Genomic DNA, 8,314 nt, shown 5'->3' with positions numbered 1-8,314 from the left:
ACATTTTTTTCTGTAGTGTAGTGGTTTCCGCCTGCTCCCGCCCCGTGCACTCGCCCGCCTGCCGCCCCCCGTGCACGCGCGCACGACCATGCACGCCCCCGTCGGTCCCGCCCCCGATCCAGCCCCCCTCCACTCCACACGGTCCATCGATGGCCGCCCACCCGCCTCCCAGACTGGCTCCCACCCACCAACGATACCGGCCATTGATGTCCGGTGCAGAGAGGGCCATGGAGTGGCTCTCTCTGCATCGGATGGCCAAGGGGGGTTATTGCAGGATGCCTCGATATCGAGGCATCACTGCAATAACCGGAAAGCAGCTGGAAGCGAGCAGGATTTTTAAAGGTACATGAAACGCAAAATTAAACTTTTTTTCCTAAGATATGGAGACAACGTTATTCAATTACTAGTGGGAATATCACTCCTGGCAAAGAGCACCACAGCAAAGCTGTCAATTGTCACTCCCCTACCCATAATCCCCAGTCATTCTCTTTGCCTCTGTCAATGGAGGAGATGAAGTTTGGCGTCTGAAGAAATGAATTCCTTTTTCGGGTACTTTTCCCTGCAAGCATGGATTTGGGTTTAGCGGAGTTCACGTCAATCTCTTCAGTAGAGTAGTGGTGGCTTTTAAGCAGTTAGGAAGTTGTGAGGTAGTCCTTGCTTGTTTCCTAACACATTGCTGCCCATGGTACAGAAAGCCAGAGTTGGTTACTCTGTTCTTTCTTTTTCTACAGGTCTCTGTTAGGAGTATTTGTCCTTTCACGCCTTGTGAGCTGTCTTCCTGTCATATGCAGTAGATGGGGACATTTTTAAAATCCTTTATACATGATTTTCTTTGGCAGTGGGCAGGCACATTATGTATGTTAGGTGTTAATCTTCCCTTTATTGGGACATTTTTCCTCTTTGGGCTAATTTTGTTGAAACGCTTTTTAAGTTGTGGCTTATGTTTTATACAGGGATTTATATATAAACTTAAAATTTGGCAGTTGGTTTTCTTTGCTTGCTTGTATAAGTGTTATGGTAAAGCACCTCAGCTTATCTGAGGTGTAGGGGGACTGATTGGTTTATTATTTTTTAAGAATTTTTGCATAACGTTAAGCGGCTGTGGTATTAACAGTTCTTAAAGTGACAGTGTATTTAAAAAAATGCTACAATTTGGGGATTTTTTTTATTTAGTATTATGGACATGAACCAAGACTGTGTCTTTTGCCAAATGCTTGTTATGCCTTGAGGCACAAATTGTTTTGCCTATCCAATGCTGTGCTGCATGCTTAGCTAGAACACTTCAATTTAAAGATAAAGTGTTGCCCTCTGAGCCAAATGTCTCTCAGGATGATGCTGTTCAGGCAATGCCATAGCTTTCTCCTCAAACGTCCCAAGCCTCTATGGCGTCACATACAGTGCCCTGCAGTTTCTCTCAGTCTCCTGGAGGAGTTTATTTGCCTGCAGATTTTGCTGCACCGGTATCTTCTGCGGTATCTGTGGCATTATCTGCTTTTCCTATGCTGGGAAAACGCAAGAGGAAAATTAGACATTCAGATAGTAAGGTTTCTGTTTCACCTACTGCTACGCAGGTTGCCCTACCTCATAAGTCTGATGAGGAGGATACGTTGGAAGCCTCTGAGGGTGAAATCTCAGATTCGGACAGTATTATTCCTTCATCTGATACTGAAGAAGTAAACTACAGATTTAAGCTTGAATACCTTTGTGTGGCTGAGATTATTTCACAGGAATGGGAGAAGCCAGGGATACCGTTCCCCCCCCGTCTCCCGTCTTTAAAAAGATGTTTCCTGTTGCTGACTCCATTAAAGATTCATGGCGCACGGTGCCTAAAGTAGAATTGGCTATTTCTACTCTGGCTAAGAGAACTATGATCCCTACAGAGGATAGCTACTCCTTTAAGGATCCCATAGACAAAAAGCTGGATGCTTATTTGAAGAAGATGTATGTTCATCAAGGTCTTCAATGGCGTAGCCAGCAGCCTAGACAGTCTCAACTTAGCAGAGTTTTAGATAAAACCTGTCATTATTAGCCCTGAAAAGCAAGATTTAGGAGCTGATACCCAAAAAAAACAACAACTTTGGAGCAGTATTTACTCACTGCAAGCCTGAAATCTTCAGGAAAGAATAAGATTAAAGCAGGCAGAACTATAATCCCTGATAAATAACTGTACATCAGGATTTACGGTTTGCAGCTCCAGACATAGGCCTGAAACCTGTGAGAGGGAACAACGTCATCTTCTCTCAGAAGTGCGCAATAGACACTGCACACACACACAGGGAATATAACCTGACCCATCTTTCCTAATATACCCTGAAAACCTACCTCAAATAACTATTTTTAACTTTACTGCAGTACACTACTGAGGTGGTTTTAATTTATCACTCCTGGGTCATTAGAAGGGGTGTACTGTTGTGAACTGCTGGAAGTGTGTGATTGCTGAAGCCTCCATCCTGGGGACAACTTTATTTGAGGGTGTGAAATACTTTAATTGGGGCACCTCTCCCCCACACGTGAACCTCAGGGGATTAATTTTTGACTGCTCAGGTGAACCGCAGACTAGGAAACAGGATCACAGTTTTCATGCTCACTAGCCCTGCCCTGATCCTATCTCTTACACCTGCTGCAGACTACTGCTAAGTAGTGACCGCTACTTGGGCTGGTACACACGATCTCCTCCGCTAAGAGAGAATTAACTCCTGGTATCCCATGCTGTGAGGAAAGTTCTTCAATAGAGGAATAACACCTGCAATAACCCCAATAAATATCACTAATATCAGCTGTGGTACCCTTTATACCCCTACTCGGCCCAAAGGGCCTTTGAGGTCCTGAGTTCCCTCCTTATCTGACCCATCCTACTCTGACTTAGACTCTATAAGAAGCCTCCAATATAGAGACTAGGGGTATTTTCCAAGATATTTACTCATTCTAAACCCTAAACTCCTACTGTTTGGTAGGCCCTGTGGATACACCCACCCTCACCCCTTCCGGACTAATCCTTCTGGCTGGTGGCTTCCACTTACCTTTTCCCCTTCCTGTGGTAGTGTGTCTCAGGTCGTATCCCCCAGATCCCTGAGGTGTGGGTGCTGGACTTAAGATCTTGCCTGTAACCACTCCTGAGTAGCCTAACCTACCTGATTCTCTGCATTATCCTACTCTGGGCCAACATGGAGTAAAACCTAATATCTAGGCCCTGCTGACCCCGGGATGTAATACTCTCACAGGGGAAGAACACAGTCACTCAGCATTGATCACTTCTGTGCATATTTCTTAGTCTCACTATATACCCTTGTGTAGAAATGTCTCAAGCATTTAAAAAAAAAAAAAAAAAAAAAGGTCCTCTGCACCAACGCGCACTGTTGTTGAACACTTCCGCAACCAAACAATGTCCACCCAGACTTCATCTGAAGAAGAGGTACTCAAGGACACGGTCACTCACCATTCTCAAAATCTTCCAATGATGAAGACTAGAATCGATCCTTCACACCACAATGAACCTCTTACTATGGACTCTATCAAATTTCTCTTGGCTAACCACCATGAATCACTCTCTAAAAAATTTGATAAAAGTCATGCAGAACTCAAAAGGGATATTGCGAGTATTGGTGATAGAACAGACACCCTTGAACGTAAACAGGAAGATCTAACAGTTGACCATGCAATACCCCCAGACGGCAGCCTCTCTTGACAAATGCTCAGGACTTTAATATCTACCACTACTCTGGCTGAACTTTCCAGATGAGATTGTTGTAACCCCTGCCAGGATAACAGAGAACTCTAAGTTTACGTAGCCATGTTGCAAAAGTATATTTAGATGACCCTTCTTTATACTTACCCCATTGTTTTAGATGTTTCTTTACAGGTTCACTCTTACTCTCTGGCTGCAAATGGGGATTTCACCCATCCTCTGATGCCCCTCCTCTCTTCCTAACCTCCCCCTCCCCTTAACCCCTCCCCTCTACTTTTCCAGCACTAACCTCCTATCTACACCCCCCTCCGTACTACCCTTGACCTTCAATCCACACCTCTACCCTTCTCTCTCCTCCCCCTCCCTCCTCTTCTTTATCCTTCTACCTCCCACCACTTACTCCCCCCCTTTCTCCATTCCCTCACCATACCCTTCACCCCTTACATCCCTCCCCAACCTGCTCTTCTTTCCGTCAGCTCCTCCCCTTCCCTCCCCCCTTACACACTCTCCCTTTCCCCTAACCCCCCCCCCCCAATACCCCCTCATGCAGCATTCTCAGTTGATAATTTGACAGGTCCTGAATTCTTACCACCATCCAAACTAAACTTATCTACTGGGACACCGGAGATCTCTGACATGCGGGAGAAAGGCCCAATGATTGTACAAATATGCTGTAAAGTATATTTATGCTCTTCTCTATGCTCTCTATGCTTAATTTATTATTTATTGCTGGGGTCATTTTGCTTGTGACATTTTTCTTGCAGGGTAATCTTGGTATTTGATCTCCCGCTAAGGGCTTAGCCTCCCCTATGTTGCTTCCCCCCTTCCTCTCCTACTCCTTCCCTCTACCTTCTCTTTCCTCCCTTTCCTCTCCCCTTCCTTTTGCCCCCCTCCCTTTCTCTCGATTCCTCCTCCTCTCCTCCATTACCTCTCTTCCCCTTTCTCTCCTTCTATTCCTTTCCCTACTACCCTCTTACTCCCCCTCCAGATCCCCCTTTCCCTTATCCCCTCTTTACCTGGTTGGATTAAGATGTACAGCTTGATAATCTCACAGACGAAATCACCAACCAGATCTTACACAGAGGGGGGAAGAGGAAGAGGATGATTATTTTTTCTCATGATAATTGATGGATTACCATAAATTCTTCAATAAGCCCATTTATTCTATTCTTACTGTAAGAGTTATATAGTTTGACTGTGTTAAATGTTACATGTTATATTTTGTTAACCTTTGTATGCTGTCAAGTTCAATTGCCTCCCTTAAAGTGCCTTTAGGTTTGGGACTAAACTCGGATTACCTCCCTCACAGCCCCTGACTTCTGAACTATTCCCTTGAACTTGACACATACATTCCCTATATCTCACCCCTGGTACGACTCCAGGATACCCTGTATCAGTTAAAGGGACAACATTAGTTGCCCTTACGTTCTTGAATCCCGGGGATCAGCGGGGCTAGGACCCCTTATGATAGCTCCCCCCCGCACATTTTGAGCTGTGACCTCTTGGTTTAACTAATAGGTCACTCACAACGAAAGTGAAATGATAACACTTTCTCCCCTTTTTCCTAACATATCCCTATTTACCTGAACCCCTCCCCACAGAAGACCCCTGATTCTGTAGATATAATACTTGAAGGGGAAATACTCCCTCCTTGACTTTCCATTTGCAGTATACTACTCTGAGCCGACTTATCCCTGGACAGTACCCAGATCCCTATCCACTAAACGATCTGGACTTGGCAACTCCAGCTATTCGTTTACCCAAAACAATAGTGCAACCTCTCCCCTCCTCCACTTCGTCCTTTTATGTATAGTAGCTGGGAACTATTTCAAGATGCCTCCCCTCAGGTTTGCTACACTTAACACCCAGGGCCTTAATTCCCCTACAAAACGAAGCCTCTTACTCCGTTATCTCCTCCGGCACAAACGGCTTCCTACACAGATCAGTTAAATGCAAAATTGAATATAGAGAGTCTGACCCGGAGGGAAGATTCCTGATACTAGTTTGTCGCCTCAATGAGATCCTATGCACCCTAGTTTCTCTATACGTTCCTGACACCAAGCAAGTACCCTTCCTCCGTTCCACCCTTGAGCACATTGAAAAAGTGACGAGAGGTCGCTTGATCATTGGAGGGGATTTCAACCTGGTATGGGATCCTCTCCTAGATAGGAAGACACTGAACCATTCCCCCCAGGATAGGAGAGCCTCCTCCCAGTCTGCGGCTTTTCGGAAGCTATGCTTCCAATATAATCTCTATGACATATGGAGATGCCTGTTCCCATATGAGAGAGATTTTACCCACTTTTCGAAGCCACATAATTCCTATTCGAGGCTTGATACCTTCTTCTGTGATAGCTGGACCTTGGACGCCTGTATTTCTTCAAGTAATAAACCATGCCCCTGGTCGGACCATGACCTTGTGGTAGTGACTTGCTCCCTTCTTACATACTCTGAAACCCATCCACCGTGGCGACTCCCGGATCTCTTCATGTCGGACATTGAATCACCCGAGATAACTCATGTCTTTGTGTATTTTTTCACATTAAACGACACGGGCGACACCTCAGTTGCGACACTATGGGCCTCCTTTAAAGCCTATCTAGGGTAGCTCAGCTTAGGGGCAAACATGAAACCCCATTAGCCAAACTGTATGCAGAGCTTAGAATAATGGAAAATAATAATAAATTGCATCCCTCCTCCCGACTTTCACAATTGGTTGGACAGATACGAGAAGAGATAAATAGGATAGAGGGCAAGAGAGTCCAAGCTACATTACTTAGGTTAAAACAGCTCTACTATTATAAAGGCAACAAAGCATATAGACTCCTAGCAAACAAACTTTGCTACCAAACCCAACAACGACGGATTTCTGCCATTAAGACCAAGGGTGCCCTTGCCTACGCGCCGAAAGACATAGGCATGACTTTTGCGAGCTATTATCACTCCCTATATAATTTAGGAGTTGACCCTAATACTCCCAAGGCGAGTACAGGGGAGATCCAGAACTTCCTTGACTCGCTCCATTTACCACGCCTTTCCCCTGATGAAGTAACACACCTGATACTCCCTTTTACGCAGGAAGAGACTCAATCAGCAGTACGCTCTCTTAAAACCGGTTAGGCCCCTGGTCCCGATGGCTTCACTGCATCGTTCTATAAGACCTATGCCCCTGTATTAATGCCAATGCTCACGAGATTTTTTCCTTGAGGTGGGCAAATCGGGTACTCTATCTGGAGAGTTCCTTGAAGCCAGCATTCTCACAATACCTAAGGAGGGAAAGGATCCAACTAAGTGTGAGAGTTACAGGCCAATCTCACTCATCAACATCGATGTTAAGGTCTATGCCAAGCTGAACCATTGTACCATTCCCTCTTGAGAGACTGCAGTGCCACTATCATACTTAAAGGGATAGTCTAGCTAGATAAACTTTCATGATTCAGATAGAGCAGGCAATTTTCTTCATTCTCTTGGTATCTTTATTTGAAAAAGAAAGAATGTAAGCTTAGGAGCCAGCCCATTTTTGGTTCAGCACCTGGGTAGCGCTTGCTGATTGGTATCTACATTTAGACACCAATCAGCAAGCGCTACCCAGGTGCTGAACCAAAAATGGGCCGGCTCCTAAGAGAACAAAGAAAATGTGATAATGGTGTAAATTAGAAAGTTGCTTAAAATTTCCTGCTCTATCTAAATCATGAAAGTTTAATTAACTGGAATATTCATTTAAAGGGACATTTACCGTAAAAATACTTTATTTCATTAATTTATTTTACTATCCCTTTAACCCCTGCAAAAGTGTTAAATATATAACAAAAGAAGTGTATGTGCACCACTATAAATGAGGTGTACCACTATAAATGAGATAGCCATTATAGGAAGCTTAAAGGGATACTAAACACAATTTTTTCCTTTCATGATTCAGATAGAGCATTTCATTTTAAACAACTCCAATTTACTATCTTAGGAGCCGGCCCATTTTAGGTTCAGCACCCTGGATAGCGCTTGCTTATTGGTGACTACATTCAGCCAACCAATAAGCAAACATAACCCAGGTTCTAAACCAAAAATGTGCCTGCTCCTAAGCTTTACATTCCTGCTTTTTAAATAAAAATACCAAGAGAACCAAGAAAAATTGATAATAGGAGTAAAAAAAAAGTTACTCAAAATTGCATGCTCTATCTGAATCATTAAACAAAATGTGGTTTTTAGTGTCCCTTTCACAAACCAACAGGCAGATGAATTGTGCTATTGTAGTTGATCCAAACAGTGTAAAGGGCCATTATGGTGAACAATTAAATATTCTAATTAGTTTAAGAATGTAATTTTGACCTAGCAATGGGGCTAAACACATAATTAAAGTACTGCTTTGGAGCCACAGAGTATTCCAAAACAGACAATGACACAAGCAGCAGTGGCAATTGTAAAGCTTGGTTGTTCAACTACTATTGCTGGTTTGCTCACAAAATGTTTCTGCAGGTCCTAAACAGTACTTTAACTATGTGTTTAACCTTTTTGCAATATCACTAGTGATAAAATGAAATGCTCTAGCAAATTAGAAATATTATTTAAATGTTTAAATCATGAAAGAATAAAATGCCTGCCATCTAATACTATAAATAAAACAAAATAACA

This window comes from Bombina bombina, chromosome 2, assembly GCF_027579735.1.
Source record: "Bombina bombina isolate aBomBom1 chromosome 2, aBomBom1.pri, whole genome shotgun sequence".
In the NCBI taxonomy this organism is placed as follows: Eukaryota; Metazoa; Chordata; class Amphibia; order Anura; family Bombinatoridae; genus Bombina; species Bombina bombina.
Note: the sequence above shows the minus strand (reverse complement) of the source record.